This window comes from Periplaneta americana, chromosome 5 (assembly GCF_040183065.1).
Source record: "Periplaneta americana isolate PAMFEO1 chromosome 5, P.americana_PAMFEO1_priV1, whole genome shotgun sequence".
Lineage (NCBI taxonomy): Eukaryota > Metazoa > Arthropoda > Insecta > Blattodea > Blattidae > Periplaneta > Periplaneta americana.
This window is the reverse complement of record NC_091121.1, coordinates 57,081,038-57,093,625: the sequence shown is the minus strand read 5'-3', so window position 1 is coordinate 57,093,625 and position 12,588 is coordinate 57,081,038.

Genomic DNA, 12,588 nt, shown 5'->3' with positions numbered 1-12,588 from the left:
GGACAAGTTGTCAGCACAGCGCTAAAGATGAGCACCTAGTTCATGCGAGAGGGAAGTTCTCATCGCCCTACAAACAATCGAATCAACGCCCGCTGATTAAGTCTGTCTTTTATGTCTTACGAATTCTCTAAGAAGTCTTGGATTTTCTGATTTTGGTGAAAAATATAGGCTACAGATATTTTGTTGGCTTTATTTGTTTATTCATTTATTTATTTATTTATTTATTTATTTACTTAAGTTACTCACTCACTTTATTTATTTACTTATTTACGTAATTATTTACTTATTTCTTCCTTTTTTATTTATTTGTTTGTTTGTTTGTTTGTTTGTTTGTTTCTTTCTTTCTTTCTTTCTTTCTTTCTTTCTTTCTTTCTTTTTTTCTTTCTTTCTTTCTTTCTTTCTTTCTTTCTTTCTTTCTTTCTTTCTTTCTTTCTTTCTTTCTTTCTTTCTTTCTTTCTTTCTTTCTTTCAAATAACAACATGTTACTGACGTTCTTCAAAATACTGTATTATTAGTAGTTCACTTCAATTTGAAGCGGTGGAAAAATTAAAATATCTTGGAGCAACAATGGTACTAATAATAAATCTGTAGCTGAAATTTTTTCTGGTAATTTTCGATTTTCCAAAAATAACTGGTCCTAACATATATAATTAACCACCCTGAAACCGAAAATCGCTTTTTTTTAATTTTTGTTTGTATGTCTGTCTGTCTGTCTGGATGTTTGTTACCTTTTCACGCGATAATGGCTGAACGGATTTCTATGAAAATTGAAACATAAATTAAGTTCGTTGTAACGTAGATTTTAGGCTATATGGCATTCAAAATTCTTTATTTAAAAGGGGGGTTATAAGGGGGCCTGAATTAAATAAACCGAAATATCTCGCTTATTATTGATTTTTTGTGAAAAATGTTACATAACAAAAGTTTTTTTTTAAATGATTTCCGATAAGTTTTATCGCAGGCAAAATCTTGATAGGACTGATATTTAAGTCTGTCTGTCTGTCTGGATGTTTGTTACCTTTTCACGCGATAATGGCTGAACGGATTTCGATGAAAATTGGAATATAAATTAAGTTCGTTGTAACTTAGATTTTAGGCTATATGGCATTCAAAATACTTTATTTGAAAAGGGGGGGGTTATAAGGGAGCCTGAATTAAATAAATCGAAATATCTCGCTTATTATTGATTTTTGTGATAAATGTTACATAACAAAAGTTTCTTTAAACATTATTTCCGATAAGTTTTACCCTGGGAAAAATTTTGATAGGACTGATATTTAAAGATATACAAGAGTTTTAAAATAACAATACAATACATTTTCAACGCCGCCTCAGATTATAGCGTCGTTGTACCGTAATTCCTATCTGCAAAATATAAAAGTTTTCAGTAGGAAGGAGAAACAGATTTATTCATTCTATGGAAGTGGTACATAGGAGATCGTGAATTCTTACATTTTCGAAAGAAAGAAATATAATTACATATAGGAGATTGTATTATTTGCTGTATAACTATTTAAGTTATTTAATAGAGCGAAAATCTGAAAATCGATATGTCACAAAGGAGTTATTGCAGGAACGACATCGATGGCTATAATGAAATTAAAACAAATGACTCCGTCTATTTAAGGCGGCCTTGACGTTTATCAATATTAATATACAGAGAATATTAAATTTGTCTGTTTGTATGAAGTAATCTCAGAAGCTAATTTGGATAATTCCTTTACTATTTGAAATATGTAGTTTCTCTAGATGGATGTAATACTACATATAAGGAATGAGATAAGATGAAAATAGATCTTTACGCACAGAAAAATTATCTTCGTACACAATCCACTCTATTAATTTGGAGTGATTTATTAAAGATGCATTCAAGACTAATTTAGAAAAATGTTAAACGGATTATCGTTGCATCAAAAACGAATGTTCTCTGAACCAAATGACCATATTTTAATTATTTGCATGTAATAACAAATAAGAAATATGTTAAAGGAATTATCATTGCACCAAATGAGTGGTCTCTGGACCAAAATGATCGAATTTTAATTACTTAAATACAATTTAAATTAAGTAACGTATTAAACTATTTATTCTTCTATCAAACACGAATGTTCCCTGGATCAAACGTCCTATTTTAATTATGTAATTACTTTATATTTATTTCTAACAAGTGCAGCAGAGCGCACGGGTACGGCTAGTATCAAATATAAATGACACTCGGGAGGAAATTAAACGGAGAATAAATGAATCAGGGACTGCAGAAACAGCACATGTCACTATTTTTGGCGAAATGAGTTTATTCGAGTTTCATGGACTGTTGATATAGGGTTATCATTCCATGCAGAAACCACATATGTCAGTATAGCCGTCTCACATTTGGAGACCTGTGAAATCCTGGAAGCGCGCAGAAACAACACATGTCAAAGATGTGTGCCGACACATTGGTTCCGATTCCAAACGACAGACATCTACAACACAAGGATACAAAAATTGATCCCACTGAATGACAAATGTCTCAATTCTGGTGGTGAATACGTTGAAAAATAACTCAACAATTGCTACATTTGTTCCAATAAAACTTTCCATGAAATTTTGTTCTCTTTCTGTCAACGGCCCTAGGGAAACTTATTTTTTACGGCCTTTGTAACTGCGCTCGAGTGGCCAAAATTTGTGTAAACACTTCTTTTGACATTATTAAAATGATGTAAGAGAAAAGATTAATTTTTTTTATCTGCCTCCATGAGAATGTTTCTTGTAAGTACAAAGAAGAATAGCATCTTCATTGGAATATCCAGACAAAATCTTGCCAATTCAAAGAGAGAAGATTGACGATATACGCAAACTAAATGCGTTACATACCACATGAATATCAAGAATTTTACAATAATATTCTTCAGTGGCCTATTGTGGAAAAGTAAGTTCATTTATGTAATGAACTTATGTATTAAGTACACAGTAAGCCTATGCATAGGCTATATTATATCTCTAATTTTACAAATAAACTTTAGTTGGACTGAAATTATTATACTACAGTTTTGATTCCTTGCAGAAATAGTACTTGTCAAGCATATATATGTTGATTTATTTCATAATTCATTAAATTCCAATAAATTTGGTATAAAACGACACATCTATTAGGCTTCTGTCTGATGAAGCCAGTACTATAACCAATGATGTGTCTAGTGAAAAATTTAGTTTTCATGACATGTGCTGTTTCTGCAATCCCCGATTCAAATATGGAAAATGCCTTTTGTTATTCAGTTGAGGAGTTTTGTCATCCAGTCTACTCTCAAAAAAGTTACAATTTATAAACCAGTTATATTTCCGGTTGTTCTGTATGGTTGTGAAACTTGTACTGTCACTTTGAGAGAGGAACAGAGGTTAAGGATGTTTGAGAATAAGGTGCTTAGGAAAATATTTGGGGCTAAGAAGTATGAAGTTAGAGGAGAATGGAGGAAGTTGCACAACGCAGAACGGCGCGCATTGTATTCTTCACCGTTCTTCGCATTGTTCGTTTTTCAAACTTTTTCTGGATTTTGTAAAAAAAGCAATTCCCAAGCTTGTATCGTAATATACTATTTAAATGATCATGCAAAGAGAGGCGATAAATTACGGTTACTTTTAACCGTTTATTCCAAAAAGTTCTTTCACTGATTAAAATTTTAAAACCTGTATTTGTGTACTAACTTTGTATCCTAAGAAACCAATACCTAAATCTTTGTTTTCTCTCCTTATAAGTAATAACGGTACTTTGACTTGGCTTTTCGAGGGATGCACCCGATGATTACCCGAGTTCGACAGGTAGTCCGGATGGCACTCGTGAATCTGACGCCGACAGGCGGGCCATCCTTCCTCAGTCCTTGATAAAGCCAGGTCCCATCCGCAGACGAGTAACTTGATAAATGCCAGGGCCTCAGAGTTCCAAGTTCTTCCTCTATCAGCATCGGAAACCCGTACTAACCGCAAGACTTCGTCATAGCCTGTTTTTATTATTGTAGATTATAGATGAAATGAGGAGTCGGTGGAGAGTGTTGGTGGAATTACAATCCTATACAGAAACGGGTGAACCCGGAGAAATATGTTCTGTGATTTGTACACCACAAATTCCATTACGACCTAGCCGGTGATCGAATCGGGATGAGCTGCAATATTGAGTTACATTAGAAAAACAAATTTAATTTTATAGATTTTGCAGCATGTTTGAGGTACTTACAAAAACAGTAATAGACCAGAATGATAAGGTCTCCTGCATTGGAGAAACCCTAATCGCACAAATGATGAACAATTGCCTATCTGTCAGGCGTTACAACATCAAAGAATTTAGATCCCTCGAGAAGTAACTAAGCGCTTTTGACTCTTACTTTTTTTTTATCTGAAGTTGTTTATTTCTGTCTGCTGTATCATTCCTCAAAGTTTGTAAAATTAGCTTTTACTCACCCGGTACATAGAATGTCTCCTTAACAAGCTGGTAGGCATATATTAATCTTGACGGCGTGAATTGTTGTAACACATAGCCTATAGCAATTTCTTAAGTAAAGTTGCTTTAAGGGCAGAGGGTTACAGATTTGATCAAATTTATGTGTGGCTATCATAAATATTGTGATAGATATTGTCAGAAGTGTCAGTGTATGTTTTTTTTTTATAATTTTTATATGCGTTCATAGCCCGCTGCCCTTAATTATTTTCGATAACCTTGAGATTGCTTTAATAAGATGCGTCCATATAATTTCCATTCAGTTTATTCAAGATTGCATCAAGAAACTACAAGACTGTATTTATAGATAGTCCATGCAGGAATAGTTTAGATGTAACAATATAGATAAAGAGTCACTTTCTTTGACAATACCCAATAATAATCATGAGCCATGCAAATTATTGAGTCTCAATAGAAAGCAAATTCCTTTCCCATTGCCGAAACCGTTTTAGTCACTGCTTGCTGAAAGTTGCGCTGCTGACTCACTCGTGACATCACAAGACAGAAGAGCTTATGAGCTGCTAATGAAAGAAATGTAGTTTCGATATATATATTGGGAAGAAATTTCGAAATTGTCGTTCTACCGCCGGAATTCATGTTGCTAACAACTACATGTTCCCTTCTCGAAGAATATCTGAATGGCGGTGTTTTATTCTCGAATTCTTGCCTCAAAAGTTACTGTCAAGTTGCTGTAGAACATTGCAAAGCCAGCTAGATACATATTTATATTTTTTACGCAAATATGTCTATATGGAAAGGTGATTATTTATTTATTTATTTATTTATTTATTTATTTATTTATTTATTTATTTTAATTATTTGTTTATTTGTTTGTTTGTATATTATGTTATTTGTTTATTTATTTATTAACTTATTTACTTATTTATTTATTTTAATTATTCATTTATTTGTTTGTTTATTTATTTACTTATATATATTTATTTATTTTAATTATTTGTTTATTTATTTGTTTATTTAGTTATTTATTTTAATTATTTATTTATTTGTTTGCCTATTTATTTATTTATGTATTTATTTATTTATTTATTTATTTATTTATTTATTTATTTATTTATTTATTTATTTATTTATTTATTTATTTATTTATTCATTCATTTATTCATTCTTGTCTGGACATACCGGATTTGATGCATTTAAGTTCAAATCCGTCATTCCCATATCAAATATAATTAGTATAACATATAGTTTCCTAGTTCAATGAACAACTTCTTAATTTAACAACTCTGCTAATAACACTTTAGTACTATTTAGTACTGTATATCTATTATACTGTACTATACTATTATATTATTATTATTATTATTATTATTATTATTATTATTATTATTATTATTATTATTATTATTATTATTATTATTTATTATACTATTAATGTTGTATTACATTTCTATACTAATAATAATTACAATAATAATATCATAATAACTCACTATTCACTATATTTACTATTTCTAAATGTTTTACTATTATTCTAATTCATCGTTTCACTTGTTTACTTAACTATTTACCAGATTACTAATTTGGTTACTCCTTAACTAGTATCTCCTGTAGAGTGAAGGGTTCTCTCACATATAATCTGTCTTCAAATTGTTCCTTTATCTTCTTTTCCCATCTAATTTTGACTCTGAACAGAAATTTCCTAAATTATTAAGCTTGTTAATGTTTAACGGCCCATTTAGCTTTATGAAGGCTATCTTCTCATTTGTCTTCAAAAATTTATTTTCTATTCCGCTAATTCTAGGTCCTTAGTCGCTGTACATTTTAAAAGTAGTCTCTATGGACTGCGTCTTCAAAACACCCGCATAGGAGACAAATAGCCTTACCCATATTACTTCTTTATTTTTGAGTCTCCAAATACCTCATCTCCACCAGGCTAATTCTACTCTCACTTCTCTTGTGTTTAATCTGACATACTCTTCCTGTTCCCAGAGTTTTTTTATTTCTCTATAATACCTTAATGAATCCCAATTCGCTATATTACTAAGAAAAACCTCGTCTTGAGATTTTCTATTCTCTATCTTTTATAGTTTTACCAATAATCTTGGCATTTAGAGTTCCTATTTCTTTCCATAATCAATATAGACCTAATATGTTTACTTCTGACTGTAATTCTTTTAACCAGTTCGATTTTACAGTAGATCAGTGTTATCTATAAATACAATATATCTTTTTTTTTAATTTACGTATTACCTCTCAATATAATGTTACATAAATATAAAGGACTTTAAGATCGTGTACTATAATTATTTACATATAAATTATTTTAACAATTATTGGCATTGTTTTCCACTCAATGCAGCAAAAATGTATACAGCATGCCGGAGTCTAGTTAACAGCGTATATAGACCTAAGCCATTCAATATCTCGTGAAACCTACTTGCTCGTAAGAGGAAGAAGAAAGTGGAATGACAAGCTTCCCTCCCTCGCTCTGCTTCTACTTGAGCCTAGCTAGCTCATTTACTCCCACCTTAAGGTTCTTACTCTGAGCTATGGCGTACGTATCCAGTTGGTTTCACGAGATAACGAATGACCTATAGCTCCTATAATATATGCGACAGACCATGCTTTATGTAAAATATGTAAGAAAAAGTTCACGCTTTCTAATTATGTTTTCAGATTTTAAGTAGGACCAGTAATTTAGAAATTATTAGGTTGGTGCATAATTCCCTAGCAGTTTTTCATAAGTTTATTAAACACATCAGATACACGTAAGACAGAAATTAATCATCAACATTATTCTCCTTCACTATTTACAACAGTCTGCCAGACCTGGAGTGGTTTTTTTTATTTAGAAATCGCGGAGTTTTGAGTTAAAGAAGTCGTCAAGTCATGTTGGGAACGCATTTTCATCCGGAAAGGAAGTTCCTTGCAGATTGTTCGATAGAGAGTTGAAAATCTGAGGGCGCAAGAGCAGGTGAATAAGATGGATGCGGAATGACTTCCCAACCCAACTCCTGAATAGTGTTTTGTGTCAGGTTAGAAGAGTGCGGACGGGCGTTATCGTGTAGTAGCATCACTTCACGCAGTCTTCGTATTACAATCATTCACAAACATCAGGCCGTAAAATACATTACAGATTTATATACATACATATATACATACAAATGGCTTTAAAGGAACCCGAAGGTTCATTGCCGCCCTCACATAAGCCCGCCATCGGTCCCTATCCTGTGCAAGATTAATTCAGTCCCTATCATCGTTTCCCACCTCCCTCAAATCCATTTTAATATTATCCTCCCATCTACGTCTCGGCCTCCCCAAAGGTCTTTTTCCCTCCGGTCTCCCAACTAACACTCTATATGCATTCCTGGATTGGCCCATACGTGCTACATGCCCTGCCCATCGCAAACGTCTGGATTTAATGTTCCTAATTATGTCAGGTGAAGAATACAATGCGTGCAGTTCTGCGTTGTGTAACTTTCTCCATTCTCCTGTAACTTCATCCCTCTTAGCCCAAATATTTTCCTAAGCACCTTATTCTCAAACACCCTTAACCTATGTTCCTCTCTCAGAGTGAGAGTCCAAGTTTCACAACCATACAGAACAAGCGGTAATATAAACATTACGGATTTATGGGAAAAATATTAGCGCAGGGGAAAAGATAAATATGATGTTGTTTTATGTGCATTTTTCTTAAATAAAAAACAAAATACTTGCACATATTTACCTCTTGCCCCAATATATTTCATTCCTAAAAAGTAATTTTAATAGAAGAAGTATTTACGTTAAACTTTTCAGAACCAGGATTTCACTATCACTTTTTTTTGGCATACCTAACCTACATAGAAACTACTGTTTTTCATTATATACTATTGGTTAGAAAGTTATTCTTCGTTGTACGCATACGGCAAAAACATTGTTAGATCCATTCTTCCGTATGAATACCGCAAAGTTGTCATAGTAAAATAATATAGTTATAATAAAACATACTAAAAAAGCAACGTAATATTAGAAGGCCGTGACTCCTAGCGTGCAAAAATCTCAATAGTCTATGATTAATTAATAAGTTAACTAATTCACATATCATTTCCATATAGTTGTGCCAAATAGTACATTATGCAACGAGCCTATAACGATAGTAATTAAGACGCAAGTATGGATATTTATGAAACGAGCGCAAGCGATTTTTTCCGAGGGACAATAATGTCATTGACCTTGATGTAATCCCGTTAAACTTGATATAGCTAACCTTGATTATTGAATTCGACATTGAAAAATGAGATGACAAATTGAATTTATTTGAATATTATTTACAATTAACGCTAATTATAATAGTAACAGAACATAACCTTCTGCAACAGTATTGCATTTCCAGCCTCCGTGACTTTTCGCTAATTCTCTTTCGATTGCATATCCGAGAATAATCGATACTTTCGGTTTTATAACGGTACAATGCTGACTTGTCATTGGCTGAACACCTGTAAGCTGAGTTGTCATTGGCTGAACACCTGTACTTTAATGAGTAGATGTACTTTAATGACATGCATTAAAGGACTGCTACCAGGTGTATAATTACTACATTTCGGCATGGTCGAGCATAAAAATATTTACGTAACTAGTACGCACTCGTTTCGAAATCGTCTCACTCGTACTCAAAAGTATCACTTTCTGTCCTAGTTACGTAAATAACTATTGTAAAACAATATCATTCCTACTAACGGTACTTTCCACATCTCTCTGTCTGTTGTGCTATTCTTTAACTCACAGCTCTGTGCGTCTTCAATTCTATTATCACTGAAACTTGTAAAATGAAATGGAAGTCACGTTCTACCTCCGTAAAACCAACAGTGACTTCGTAAGTTACATTACAAAATAGTGTTATGGGTGAAATGATACACACTACTTTCTGTGACATGTATAATTGCAACTACTTCTGAAGACTGAATGTATGTGTTTATAAGAAATTAATAATTGTATGTGTGTTGAGACACTTTCTCTTCTCTTCTCGTTTGCGTGTTCTTACTGTCAACTCGACCCAAAAATATTCTACTATGAGTGCTCGAATACATTACTGTTCTTACTTACTGTACTTTCACATAATCATTACGACTCAAAGCGAAACCTCAAAATATTGACGAAGTTTTGAAACTTTTTAGATCGTTTTAAGTGTAGATTTGTGTTTCTGAAGTGTTATAAGTAGACTTCGTGGAATTGCCACGAGAATCGTAAGGTTTACTGCGCACGTAGTATAGACTGTATGAAAAGGGGACGTGCAATGGATGGAGTATGCCTCTGATGTAAACACTGAGCAGTATACTGCGGTTACAATTGAACCTTATCCTGCATTCAAGAAATGATCATTGAAGTAGGAAATGTCTAAACATGTAAATACACAATTATTTTATAGTGAGATATATTAACTCTTAAAATTTAATATAAGATACTCACATCATCCTTGAATATGTGCATTGGAGTGAACAGTTTTGTACATTTTGAGCGACTGCAAAGTAACCTCCTCCGATGGTCACTTAAACAGTTTTTATTTTGGGAAAATGTACGTTCAACATCACACGATGTAATACCTACATATTTGAAGAACGGAAAGTCACTACTTTCTAGTACACCAACTTCAGATGTCTTATCGTGACCTGATGGTACATCATTTATAATACGAAGTTGTAAATAGGCAGAATTTTTAGCAATAATGTTTCTCAACTTACATTTCTCTTTTTCTGAAATTAATGAATTGTTATTTTGGATAACGGTTTGTGATACTTTATCCACTATATTAAGGTCTTATGAGAGTTGTAGTTTAGACGATTCTAACAGGATGATGCTTTTGGACACGATTTTAAAATTAGAATCAATGAACAGAATATCTTTCAATAGCTGTTCAGAAGGCAATGATTTTACAGCTGCAACAGCGGAACTGTCTGTGCTATCCAATTCATCAATTACGTCCATTATTTTTGCCGTAATGTTCTGCATAACAATTAACAACATCCAACCACGTTCCCCAACGGGTCAAGACAGGATGTGGGGGTAAGGGTATTCCAGGGGCAATTATTTGGAACAGCAACACTCACTCTCATAGTAGTATGCTTGATTTAATTCTTATCTGCACGGAACGCATGTTATGCTTTGACTATTCCAACCACAGTAATGTAAAAATAAGTGCTTACATAGGTATACATTAGCTGTAGCTGCTCTATCTATTTGGACCGGTCACAATTCTTAACATGAACTGCTTAGACTACGAGACCGGGCGGTCGCTCACCTCCTCTATACTACCGTACATCGGCAACCTGATAGCATGCTGCGTGTGGCAATTCAACGAAGTCTAGGTATAAGTATCTCAAGGTACAATACACAAAACAGTTAAATACAGTCGGTGACATAAAAAAGCGAGCCACTTCAATTTCACTACACTTCATTAACATTCACGTAAGACAGGAGCACAATAAAACGGTCACCTTTTGCCGATGTGACACTTCTGACGTGAATACATCCATAAGTTTGATCCAATACTCGGATACCATCCCAGAAAGTTGACCGACACATTTTCAGGTCAGTTTTGTCGCGCCTGTAATTTCAAGACTACACGACATAATCCAATGAAGTAAACGGCGATCGATAGATGAAACATCAATGTATCAAACTTACCTTGGGTTGGAGAGAGTAACGTCATCTAGCGATACGCGGGAGAGGAGAAATTGTGGCACGAATTGGGAAGTCGCGTGTAGCCGAGGAAGTGTAACTCGAGAATACGAAGTAATAGAACGTTCGCAGTGGTGTCGAACTATTCATAACGAATGGGGCTACAATCTCAATTGAGCAACAATCAGTAGTTGACTAATTTTATTGGAAAAATTCGCAAATGAAGTTTAGTGAAGTGGGAACATTCACAATGTCGAGGCATATGTAGCTCATATAGGAGTTGACGTATAACCAAAGGATAGCAAGCAATAGAGCGCTATGGTTATTATAACATCGACACGATTACTCTCAATGGATACAAAATGGCTACTCAGGAGTTTAAGCATAGCGAAGATTTACCGGGTTGTCAGGTGTCGGGAAATAAGAATGTTGATTGTCACTGCTAATGTTTACCTTAACAGCAATAATTCTGTCAGCGACGTATTTATTCATGACACAGCCTACTTCGATTTTTATTCCAGATTATTCAGTCTCTTTTTTTGTAAATTTGTGTGCCTCACTGTAACGCTTGACAGCTCGTTGAATTGATAAACGAAGTTAATCCAAGAACTTTTGCCACATATCGTTGACTGCCACCGTTCTCAGTCACACTCACTCACTCACTCACTCACTCACTCACTCACTCACTCACTCACTCACTCACTCACTCACTCACTCACTCACTCACTCACTCACACACAGTCTAATATTAAAGACTTACTATTCCTTCAATTGTACTAGTCCTATAGGGTAAGGGTTGGAAATATCATGGCATGAGTAAGATCGTGATTGTTTGAGAATGTATTACAATTTTACTGAGAGAGAGAGAGAGAGAGAGAGAGAGAGAGATCGGTTTTTGCGTCAACGTATTAAGGGATTGTTCGTGGACACGTTGCTGCACAAAACCAGTCCTTTTCTTGCTCAGTAAAATCGTGAGAAGCTCTCGAACACAGTATTGAGATATTACTCGTATCACGGTATTATCAACCTTTACCCTATATAAAACTGAAAGGAACATTTTAAGCTGCAGAACAAGATGACGAAGAGGGAGATGGCCAACACAGAAAAAAGAGCTCTTAGCCACATACTGTAGACCTATATAGAAGAGTATTGTAAATTAATAACAGAAATGTAATTCGAAAATAATAAACCTTAGAATTAACAGAAAAGTACATCACATAGGCTACTAGATAGAACTGTAACAATTTATAGGGATTAAGAGTAGATTCGTTTTAAAATTTAACAAGTAAATATGTAAATAAAATATGTACCAATAACTGTCTATATTAACTGTTACAGACAGGGTAAATACTCGTATTACATTATTTGATCGACGATAATTTATTTAATTAGAAATTTGTAAATATACAATACACCCTGTTCGAAATGAAACCTACCGACAGAGATACTAAATAATTTATTCCTTAATTAATACACATAAAATCAAATGATGGGAAAAT